The sequence below is a fragment of the Arctopsyche grandis genome, unplaced genomic scaffold (genome assembly GCF_051622035.1).
Source record: "Arctopsyche grandis isolate Sample6627 unplaced genomic scaffold, ASM5162203v2 HiC_scaffold_233, whole genome shotgun sequence".
Taxonomy (NCBI): domain Eukaryota; kingdom Metazoa; phylum Arthropoda; class Insecta; order Trichoptera; family Hydropsychidae; genus Arctopsyche; species Arctopsyche grandis.
In genome coordinates this window covers 1-13,044 of record NW_027518495.1, presented here as the reverse complement: position 1 = coordinate 13,044, position 13,044 = coordinate 1, and the positions used below count along the sequence as shown (strand labels likewise).

General features: G+C 27.3%; 1 pseudogene; it reads right to left on the bottom strand.

The window, feature by feature from the left end:
- Window positions 1–7,600: 7,600 nt before the first annotated feature.
- Window positions 7,601–10,152, bottom strand: LOC143922052 (uncharacterized; annotated as a pseudogene).
- Window positions 10,153–13,044: the final 2,892 nt, after the last annotated feature.

The window sequence follows — 13,044 nt, the reverse complement described above, 5'->3', positions numbered from 1 at the left end:
AGTATCTACGCTATATTTAGCTGTAGATGGTGGGGTGGTTTTAATTTTTTGTTTTTCTACATCTTCAATTTGATTATTCCCAAATTCTGCATGAATGCGTTGGCCTAAATCTCCCAAAACCTTTTTTTTAATGTTATTCTTAGATGCAAGCTTCTTTAACAGCATGCCCCCTACTTAGATATTTTATCTAATATTTTTTTGGCGGGAAAACAAGATCTTGAATTTTTGTTATAAATTTTTAATGTAATCGGCATTTTATTAAAAACTAAAGATTAATAATTCTTAATGATAGAAACCTATTTAATATTCAGGGGCATTTTATTTAAAACTATTATAAATATTTGTTACTACTTAAAATATTTATTGACATTAGGGGTATTAATCTTTGCTGAATATAACAATATTTTTAGACAGTAATAATATTTGGTTTTTAAAGCCACCTTAAAAAACTTTATCATTTTATATTCGGGAATAAACAAATTCATATTGGAAATATAAGACTGCAAATATAAATATGTGCCCTTACAGATGTTAGATGACATTATAATAACATACTAATTGCAGTTTGTTTTCTTTGTAATATAAAACTAAATTAAAAATAGATATTGGTAATCAATAACAACTTGGGTTATTACGGGGACCAATATTGCGCCAAGTAACTTAATTAATTAGATTATTTCAATTGCTTTGCATATTTTACATTCCTACAAACTACCTTTTATAAATATTTTCCCGTACTAAAATCTAAATTTTTTATGTGTTTAAAATGTTAACATGAACATATTTTCAATTGTTATTACATTTGGTAGCAAAGCAGATTTTTTAATCAAAAGGTACTCAACACTTCTAGAAAAGTTGTTTTTCTAATCACCTCGCAAATGACGATTTCAAATTATTCACACGCTCAAGTAAAATTTTTAACTCAAATAGCTTATTATTTTGTATTGCCAATATGAATATAACGAAATGACACAATTACAAGTAAAAAAATAAATCATGCAGTTCAAAATTATTGTTATGCTTAGAATTTGTAATCCTTGAAGTTACTCTGCCATATTATTAATCTTTTAAATCTAATTGTGGATTTCATTTAAAACCTACACCTAAATTTTTATATTAAAAGTAAGAGTTTGAGGTAAACATGTAGGGGGGGTTTTTTAAGTATAATATATATCCAACTTTAAATAAATATTGAATTTACATTTGACATTACTATATAAATTAATATTCTAAGGATTTAAAATGATTTCAAAATAAACACTTGTCAAACTCTTTTATTATTAATATTCACACAAGAACAACATAATGTTTTTTTAAGTTTTTATGAAGTCTTTAATCAATAGATTTTTAATTTAATAATAAATAAAAGAAATGATCAATAAATAAATAAATAATCATTCCCCTAATGGACAACAGAGTAAAATATCTTAACACCCATACACACACAAACAATGTTCTGTATCTTATGAATAGAGATCAGAGAATTCATAATAATTATTCTGTTCAACTTGGTTACGATCTTTCATATAAATCTAAGACTAATTTTTTTATAGGAATAGATTTCTCTAATATAAAAATGAATAAACGGCAAGAGACTTTTATATTAGAAGGCCTCTATGAGTTAAGAAAGAATTCTAAGCAATTTTGTATTTTTTCTTACTTAATTAATGATTTGGAGTGCTTTATTGAAGATTTTAACATAGATTGTATAATTTTAGACTTTTCTCCTCTCAGAGAAATCAAAAAACGTGATGAAAAAATTTTCAAATTATGTCAATCAAGAAAAATAGAATTGCAATTATGTGATTCTCATAATATTGTACCATGCTGGATGTTGAGTGTATATAAAAGAACACTAAAAGCTGTAAGAACAGATCTCTATAAACTTTATGATCAATATGCTTTAGAGTTTAAAGAATTATATGAACATAAATACAATGCAAACGGGTTTAATGATGAATCTACTTTAAAAAAACATAAAGAATCGGAAATTTCTTTAGAAGAACTGTACGAAATAAAATATGTTAAATTGGAAAACATACCTTTAACAAATTCTGTTTCAAAAAAAGAATTTACAGGTGGCTATAAAAAAGGAATTGAGGCTATGAATGATTTCTTCGAAAACAGATTTAGTATTTATTGTAAGGAGAGGAACAATCCTGATTTGTTCGCACTTACTAATCTAAGTCCTTGGTTACATACCGGGCAAATAAGTGCACAATTCGTAGTACTAGAAGCAACTAAAAGATTCAAACATTCAGATGATTTACATTCCTTACTTGAAGAGATTTTTGTATGGAGAGAAACGGCAGATCATTTTGTATTTCATGAAGCCGATTATGATAATATAAATGGTGCTTTAGGTTGGGCAAGGGATAGTTTACAGAAACATACTGCAGATAAAAGACCAATCATTTATTCTGAGCAAGAATTTGAGAATGGTAAAACTAATGACAATCTATGGAATGCTGCACAAAATGAACTTTTAATTACTGGCACGATGCATAGATATGTTCAAATGTATTGGGCTAAAAGGATATTGGAGTGGACTAAAAAACCGCAAGCAGCTATTAAATTGGCTATCAAACTGAATGACAAATATTCATTAGATGGAAATGATTGTAATGCATATTTAAATTTAATGTGGAGTATTTGTGCGTCTATGGATAGGGCGTTTGTAGAAAGGCCGATTTTCGGTAAAATAAGATTTATGAAATCTTTCAAATCACCTGTTTATATAAAAAAATGGTGCAAAACAAAGAAATGATTAAAAAAGTTCATGTAAAATATTTACTTGTTTTTAAAATTGGGGGGGTTTACACTGGCCCATATTTATTTGTATTTAAAACATTAAAATAAAAGAAATTAATATTTAATTAAAGTCAAAAAATACTCAAGATTTTCTATTTATAACTCGTTTTACTTTAACCCACATTTCTGTGACCTTAATTACTAGTTTTCATCAAACTTCTTTGTGAATGTCGTTTTCTTTGATATTCTTCTTAGTCGAAGGAAAAGCTCTAAAATGTCTTTTAAGAAAAAGTTATTGATTTCGGGAATAAAGCATAGTTTTTTGGCCAAATTTTAAGTAAAGTTTTATGAAAATTTCCCTTGAATGAAGAATGATAGCCAACAGAAAAAAGAAAACTGGTAATTAAGGCGGAAAACGTAAAAAGAAAAGTATATTAAACATTAAATAATTAATTTCATTTTAAATTAAGTTTTAATCTTGGGGGTTCCTAAACTGCAAAATATAAATCCTATTACTTTATGTAAGAAGTATAATAAAATTGTCAATTTTAGAACTTTCATTTATTGATTGCATGGGTAAATAATCCATGCTTTATTTTAAAGCAAAATTTTACTTGAAAATCTTCACTTAAGAAAGCAACAGAGTTACAAGATAACTCTACAGTTGCGACAAAAATAATTCAATTTCTGAATTTAAAGGTAAGTATATTGTTTCAAATGAAATTACGCAATCCCTGCATTTATAATTAATAAGGTTTTGCATGTCAAAAATAATTCAATTTGTTTTTAAATACAAATATAAAATATTTAAATACTTATTACCCCTCCCGAATGTCAATAAATTTATTAATAAAAAAGAAAGTTGATTGTTTAAATACAAAAAAAAGAGTCTATAAACCAGAAATAAGTTTTTAATTAAAATCCAAGTTTTACATTCAGGCCTTTAGCCATGTTATAAAAAATAGATCCAACCCTTAGAAAGAAATGAATAACAGAAGCAGCAAGTACTAAAAAGACTGACCTGTTGCTTAATTTTACAGTTTTTGCATATATGCAAAGTATAATAAGACCAAAACTGGCAATATAAGCCCAAATAGATTGATTTGTGCCTGTTAAAATACTTAAGTTTTCTTCAATATAACAAACTGTAAAAGAAAAGGAGAATGTAATTAAACTAATGTAAAACTTAGCAACCCCATCGGCTTTGTGTTTTTTCAATAAAAATCTAAAAAATGTTAATAAAATAAACAAGATGGCAAGAGACCTAAGAATTGCAAAGGTAACTGGTTTATTATGTACGCTGATCAAATTATAAAAGAAATCACCGAGGCTGATAGTAGTGAGCCACAAAAACATCATTTCGGGAAAAACTTTGCCAATTACAAAAGATGGGGATTTTGTAAAAATAAATGTTTTAATTTTTTCTAATGCATCGAGTTTAAAGAAAGATAAAAGATGAATTAACATAACAAATATCAAGCCCCTGCTCTCCCCAGCAATAAGGTTGTGTTTAAAGGACCCTATATATTTAAGATAAATTCCAGCTATATAAAATCCACAATACAAATTGCATGCTGCAAAACAAACTAATTTACCAATTCCAAACTGTAAAGAAGACGCAGATGTAACTACAATAACTGTACAAGCAAGAGAATCGATACCGTGATCAAGCAAAGCCCCCAAAGAACTGCACTGGTTTGTCCTTCTAGCATGCATGCCATCCATGAAATCAGCACTAAAATAAGTAAATAAAAGAATGAAATTAACTAAAGGCAGCCACCTTTTCCTAGAATTCAGATATCTATCAGTGTAAATGGTTAAAAATAAACTTAAGAACATAGCCATCCCGCCAAACCATGTTATTTGATTGGGTGTAATGCTTTTTGGAATAAACTTATGCAAGTATCCATAGAAACTCTGCACTAAATAAGTAGATAAGAAAGGAGTATCTTCAACTTTAAATTTAAATGATTTGATGCTTAAAATTTCTTTTTCTGTGAAGTTTCTGATCGGATACATTGGGGTGATTTGGCAATTTTCTAAACATTAAAAAAGACAGAAACAAGAAGAAACAAATTGTAAAGAATTAGAATTTTTCTAGATGCGGAATTACGTGTTCTGATTAAATGATTTATCCCCATTTAATCTACCACATATGTTAACATATTGACCCAAAATTCTTTAAAATTATAGATGCAAGAAAAAAATATACACTTTAGATAATTAAAGGAGAGATTATAATTATTATAAATGTCAAGTGGCAAAGAAGAAAGCTTGCAATGACTTCGGGTTTTTCTAAATAAAATTATCGTATTATCTTAATATTTAATAATTGTATTTTGACTAGATTTTTTATCGCATATGGAATTTTTTGTTATTATCTTATTTGTAGCAAATTAGAGTCAAATATTAGACAGCATAGTAACGAGGCCTTAGAATTTATTTAAAGACAGGTTTTAAAGAGATTTCAACTAATTATTTTAAATCTATTGAATTAATTAAATCTAAATTAATATTTTATTAAATTATGAATTAATTAAAAAGTGTTTATTATTTTATACTAAAAAATCCCAAATAAAACATCAACTCTAAAGTTGTGCCAAAAATATTAGAAATTGTCTATGAGAATTGTGTTCTTGATTTTATAATTAAACGAAAATTTAATATAATGAAAGTATTTTAAAAAAATATATAATTAATGAGATTTAACACCGGTTAAGCAAACCAAATCATTTATTTTACGGATTAAATAGCAGTGTGCTCCCTTTTACATAAAAATCACTATCATTGGAAACAAGTAAATTGAGAATTTTTTTTGATAAACAATCTTCAACATTTTCTAATATTTTTTTAACTTCCTCAAATCTCTTTTCTGTAGGCGCGCGCTTAATAATAATCATAGCTTTAAGAAGTTTCAGCTTATTATTAAATACATCCACTCTTTTTTTCCCAGTTAAAAAATCAATTTTATTATTTTGATAGTTTTTAAATATGCTGTAATCTGTTAATATTGAATTCATAAAATTAGATTGGAACAAAACAGGCTGATTAATTTCATTGATGATCCCCTTATTAAATTTATTTATTTCCGAATCTCTGCCAGAAATACCGCCAATTTCTTCTTCTACAAGATTTTTTAATTGTTTTTGAATGCAGCTATTCTCAACACTGTACAGTTGGTCTAGTTCTGTAAGTGTTTGTATGAAAAGTCTTTCATCTTCAACCATTTTAAATGCAAGATTATAGCTGCTTTCAATTGCACATTCAGCATCATTAAACTTGTATTTTTGTTTCCTTTCGATGTTTTTTGTGTCCCTTGAAGTAAATAACGATGGCTTTTCATTGTTTATTTGATTTATGTGATCTAATGATTCCATAGCACTTAAATTAACTGCTATCTCATCAGAATTTCCATATTCACTTAGTATTTTGTAAGCATCAGAAAAGTAGCCCAAAAAATATAAATTTTGTGCCTTAAGAATATCAATCTTTTTTCCTTTTAATTTTTTAAGTATTTTTAAAGATCGCTTAAATTGCTTTAATTTATAAAAACAATAGGCTTTTTCATAGCACGGGATGGTTAATAAAGCCAATGCATCTTTGTATTTTCCTAAATGAATAGCAGCTATAATTTTATAAGAATCGTATTCTGGACTATTTAGAGTAAGTATTTTCTCGTGCTCATTATTCTCAACAAGCCTCTTTATATTGTCCATTAATGGGTTACAAATAAATGAATTTGAAAAAACTTACAATAAAACTTATTCAAATATTTATGAATAAAAAAAGGAAGGTAGCCTGGAAAAGCAGAAAGTTTAAAACATATTTAGTTGCATGCTCAGAAAACCTTGGCGTGAAAATTTAATACACAAAAAACCCGTTAAAATAAAAAGGGAATAAAGAAAAACTAAACTTTTAATGTATACACATTAAAAATTTCAACTTTTGTTTTCATTTTTTTAAAAAAAGCACTTTGAAACGTTTTTATAGAATCACCAGTGATTCAACTGAATTTAATGCCAATTTTAGTGCCAAACATATTTATTAAAAAATTTCCTTTTTAAACTTGATGTGAATTGATTTGGTTATAAAATTTAAATTACCTAAAAATTGCCAATTATTCAAAATTAAACAAACACAATTTCACTTAAAATATCAGATTTGCTTAAATTCCAAGATAATATTGGGTTTGTTAAAATGTTGATTCTTTAAACTAAAAAATTAATAAGTTTGAGAGATAAAAAAGAATTAGTTGTGTATTTTGAGCAAACCATTCTTTCTAATTAGAAAGAAGGCTATTCATTAAAGATTTCCCAACAAATAACACCTGTATTAATATAATTAAACAAATTTTTAATCATAGATAATTATGTACTCTTATTTTATTGAATTTTGGATAATTATGCCAATCTCATTTAATAAATACACTTGTTATGATTATATTTTCTTTGAATAATTAATATTAATTAGTAGAATTATGGCGGTATAAAGCCAATATTATTTAATAACCTCAATTGTTATGATTATATTTGCTCTGAATAATTAATATTAATAGTTGAATTACGACGGTATAAAGCCAATATTATTTAATAACCTCAATTGTTATGATTTTATTTGCTTTTAATAATTAATAGTTGAATTATACCTATTAAAACTGATATTATTTTATAAATCTACCTTTTATGATTACCTTCACATGAATCATTAGCAAAATAGTTGGATTATAGCTAATACTTTTTAATCAATACACATCGTATGATTATATTTTCCCCGAATAATTAATTTTAAGTGCAAAATATATTAAATTAAAAATAAATGTCAAAAAAGATTTTTTATGAAACCGGCGGCTTTATTTAAACAAAGAATTTAGCTTTTCATCTGAAAATTCATCAGTAGAAATAGTTCCTTGAATACAATCTTTTACGATTCTTGATTGATTAGAAGGGAAAACTTCAGTTAATGAGCTCATTAAGGATTTCAATTCTTTACATTTAGCCACAAAACAAATTTGATCAGCAAATCTAACAAAAATAAATCCTGTAATTTCTATAAGAGACAACAGAGACGGGAGTGATTTAGAAACGTCTTTTTTACTAAAATCAGCAAGTGTTTTACACTCGTAAGAGAAAATTGAAGTTTCTAATAGTTTCGACATTTTAAATTGCACTAAATTATTTACAATTTCTATTTTTAAATTGGCTAAAGTATCATCAAACTTCTGTTGCTTTTTTCTAAAATTTTCTTTATTTAGAAATTCAATTTCTTTTTTTTGTGTAATAGACAATAAATGAGTATCAAATGGTATAACTTCACCTGTTAAAATAGCAGTACGAAGATTTTTAGCATTTTCATCAACTTCAATTGCTTTTTCATTTGATACTGCAACAATCCTTCTAGTGTTTGCTTTTACACCTGACTCCGATAATATCCTGATCAATTTTATTTGTGATGTATTAGAAACATGTGTACCACCACAGATCTCTTTAATGAGATCTTTACCGTTATCCATAGTAATAACTCTAACTATGTCAGGATATTCTTCTCCATCCATACAAATTATAGAATTATCCCCAATGACTTCTTCTTTAGAATGTAAAGTGACACGTACTGTAGCATTAGAGGAAATAAACGTATTCATTTTTTCCTCTAAACTACTTAAAATATCATCAGATAATTTCTTGCTATTAAAATCAAATCTACATTTAGTTGCATCTACGTAAGATCCTCGTTGTTCTGTCTTTATAAAATTTCTTAAAAAATAATTTAAAATATGAACAGTTGAATGGTTAGCACATATTAAAGCTCGATTTTTTTCATCAAAAGACAAAACCCCCTTTGAAGATAACTGCCCTTCTAATTTTCCTTTATGAAGCACGTAACCCCTTTGAATTTGTGTATTTTCTACATTAAAAACACCCACTTGTTTAATTCCATCAAAAAATTCAATAATCCCTATATCTCCAACTTGACCACCACATTCACCATAAAAGCAAGTTTGATCAAAAATTAAATCAACAGTTTCACCTTGTGGAATTTCGTTAACAATTTCATTATTTAATACAATAGCACTTAAATTACTCTCTAATTTATTTGTTGTATATTTAAAAGAATCATTAGTTTTTGGGAAATCAAAATTAATTGTTATAAATTTCTTATTTGATTTACTGAGTTCTTGTGCTTCTAATTTGTATTTATTAAAACCTTCCAATGAATATGGTATGTTTTTCTCCTTGGCAACTAATTCTGTTAAATCACTAGGAAATCCATAAGTATCATAAAGTATGAAAACATCATATCCATCTAATTTACCGTTAGTTTCTGCTATTTTAATCAACTTATTGAGTCCTTTCATTAATGTATTTAAAAACAACTTTTCTTCATCATCAACTATCGTAACATCAATATTTAAATCCATAAATTTAGCAGCTTCATTTACACATTGTGATATTACTCCCGGGCTAAGTTTTAAAATGTCATGTGCATATCTCACAGCCCTTCTCAAAATTCTCCTAAGAACATAACCAACACCTTCACTAGAAAATACTACTCGATCATTTAAGCATACACTTATAGTCCTTGCGTGATCTGAAAGTACTCTAAAAGCTACATCAGTTGTATTATTTCCATCTTCATAAATAAAATCACATTTAGATTCAATAAATTTAATTATGTGCTGAAATGAATCAATTAAATAATTAGATGGAACATCAACTAATATACTTAGTAACCTTTCCAACCCAATCCCAGTATCGATATTTTTAATTTTTAATTTTTCAAGTCCTTTGGGAGTTTTTTCATACTCCATAAACACAATATTCCAAATTTCAATAACGGTTGGATCATCTTTATTTACGAGTGCCGATGCATCTCTACCACCAATTCTGTCATAATGAATTTCTGTACACGGCCCAAATTCTCCCATCTCCCAAAAATTGTCTTTATGAGATGAAGGTATTATCTTAGATGGATCTACGTATTTTCTCCAAATATTTGCTGATTCTTTATCCATTTCTTCATAAATTGTTACATACATTTTTTCTTTGTCTAATTTTAGTTCATTTATAAGAAAATCATAAGCAAATTCAATTGCTTCCTCTTTAAAATAATCCCCAAATGACCAATTACCCAACATTTCAAAAAACGTGTGATGATAATTATCTTTTCCTACGTCATCAAGATCGTTGTGTTTTCCACCTGCTCGAATACATCTTTGTGATGTTGCCACACGCTTGTGTTTTGATTCCTCGCCTAAAAAAATATTTTTAAATTGAACCATACCACTATTAGCAAATAACAAAGTTGGATCATTTTGTGGGACTACAGAAGATGAAGGTAGTCTAACATGTCCTCTTTTTTCAAAAAATCTAAAAATCTTTCTTTTAATTTTTTAGTTGTCCACATAGGGAAATAATTTTATAAAATTTTTTAAATAAAGCTGAAAAAATATAAAGTGCTTAAATAAATACTGAAGTTCACCTCAAGATTTGAAAAAATAATAAACGTGTTACAAAAAAAGCGTAGCATTGATTTTAATCTATTCTTTTACTATAGTAATAAAAGTCGAAGATAATCATAATAGGAGTATTAATTAAAATTTTGATATATATAATGTTGAAATAGTCTTTTACCCCTAATGTCTAATAGGTCTTCAGATAACAACATATAATATACTTAATACCTGTGTTTACCTTAAACTCTTACTTTAACTTAAAAGTCAGTAGTACACAAAATTATAATAATTATTGAAATAGTATAAAACCCCCTTTAATGCCTAATATGTCTTAAGGTAACAGCAACAATTGTATCTTTAATTGTTCAATCCTTAAAACCACTAAATGCCCAAATAATTAAATGATGTAAAGGCTGTGCCATCTTCAATACCACAGTACACTAACTACTAAGCACATATTATTGCTAAATGTCTCAATTTATCAACAAAATACCAAATATTGATCAGTATAGCTTGTATTTATTGGTAAATAAATAAATTTTGTTGGTTATGTGCTGATATTTATCAAATACTGAGCAAAAAAGATATTAAACAGTTTGTAAACACGCAATATTATGAATTACCGGGTTGGCACATTTATTGTTGCATGGTTTAGGTCGTTTACTAGGAAAGCAGATTAAAAATTTCTTCAATGAGGTTTTTGAAATCAAATTATTAACATTAATTATAAAAAGTGTTGAAATAGTCTTAAATAAATTACCCCTTAGTGTCTAATAGGCCTTCAGATAACAACAATAAATGTAAAAAATAATAAATATTGCTGTAATTGAACATATAAATACCTGTAACGCCTAAAAAAAAATCGGATTTAATGAAAAGTGGTTGCCTTACAGCAAAAAAAGAAATTGCCCACAAAACTCTGGGAGGCCCCTATAGCATTTCTATCCCTTTGCCGACAGTCGGCGAGCCTTAGGACTAAGTGTCCCATTGACCTTGAGCTGGCGTTATATTTAGAGACAGTACCATACTGTCTTTACCTGTAACGCCTAACAAGTCATCTTACAACAGCATTTATCATTTATTTAAGGTTTACATTTTGTTGTAAGTTTCCGTAGGTTTCACCATAGGAATTATAACTACCATCTTAATTCCCAGTTCTTTAATTTCTCGTAAACATAGCGGCGTTGGGCTAGTGGTTGGCTTGCTGATTCACTCCCGAACTGCCCGGGTTCGAGCCTCGCTTTGGTAGGTAAAAGAACATTAACCGGGACGCCGTTACAAAAGTGGGCGCTAGTCGTAATAACCCCACTATAAAAAGACTAAGACAGTATGGTACTGTCTCTAATTATAACGCCAGCTCAGGGTCAATGGGACACTTAGTCCTAAGGCTAGCCGACCGTCGGCAGAGGGATTAAGCTGGCATAAGGGCCGTGGGGGGTTTACGCAGCAATGCGGTTCCCCGACCGGATTACAGAGAAACACACGAAGAAAAATAACAAGTATTAACAACTACAGCTTAAATAAATCCGAACATTTTTATTTTTTTTTTCTCGTAAACATCATAATTAATTCTTAAACTTCTCAAAGCCACCGTATCCTTTCAATAACTCCTCTCTGGTCGTTGAAAATATTCTCCAATGTCATTTCAAAGACCAGTAGAGTTGGATGTATGTTTTAGTTTGAGTTAAATCCATATTTAATTTATAAATTTCCTTTGTAATTTTCCATATATAATTATAAAAAATAAATCAAAGTAAGTTTTTGAGGTAAACATGAATATTTAAGTATATTATATATATCTGTTAAAAAAATTTAATGATATAGGGGTAACTTTAACAATATCCAACAATTTAAAAAAAAATTGCTTCAAAAACATCATTTAATTAACGGAAAATATAAAAAGAATCATAGAGAATAAAATTAAACGCATTTTAGTGTTTCAGCATATTTAATCTTGTTTTATTTTTTTCTCAGATTTAACGTTTTTTTTATCAATTTGTAATAACATTAAATTAGAGATTAAATTTTTTATAGCAATTAAAAAAGCCTTTAAAACCTCATCTTTGTCAGTTTTTTCGGATCAACTTGATGCTCATCTAAATTGTGACTTTTTCCTATTTCCTCGTTCTCTAAATTTATAAAGAAATCTCTTTCATTCATTAAATTTATACAAAATAATATGGAATTCAATGACGAAACCACTCCCTTTATTGCGTAATATCTGTAAGCGATATCTTTAAGCTGCTTATTTAAACCAACTTTTTTATGTATTAAATTAAAGTAGTTTTCCATTTCATTATTTAAGACTTGTAAATTATTACTAGCAGCCGAAAATTCTCTAGTAAATACACTAGCATTGAAACTTTGATTTATCTTTTGGGGATTTATTGATTTAGGTACCACATAATTATCAAATTCAGAACTTGAATCTTCTAATAACCCTGTTTGAAAAGTTACTTTAAAAGCTGTTAATAGCTTTTTTCTAAGAGGTAAAGTTTTCTCATAATTTTCAAATATATTTTTTGTAGAAATTGGGTATCTCAATAAACATTCAAAAAAAATTTCATCTAATTTGTCATTTAACATTTTTTTCTGAATTTCATTGAAAAAAAAATAATTAAAAATCTCAAATGAATTTCTTATGCTTCTTGTAGAAATAACATGAAAACCTTTCAATTTATTATAAATCTTAACGTCTTTAAATTTTAAAATATCTTTAATTGTAAAAATTATTTCAGAAAGTTCACGGTCTAAAATTTGAAAAAAAATAGGTGATTCAAACTTTAAATAAATAGAAGAAAGAATTTCAATGGCTCTTTTTATACTAAAATTATCAACTTCAT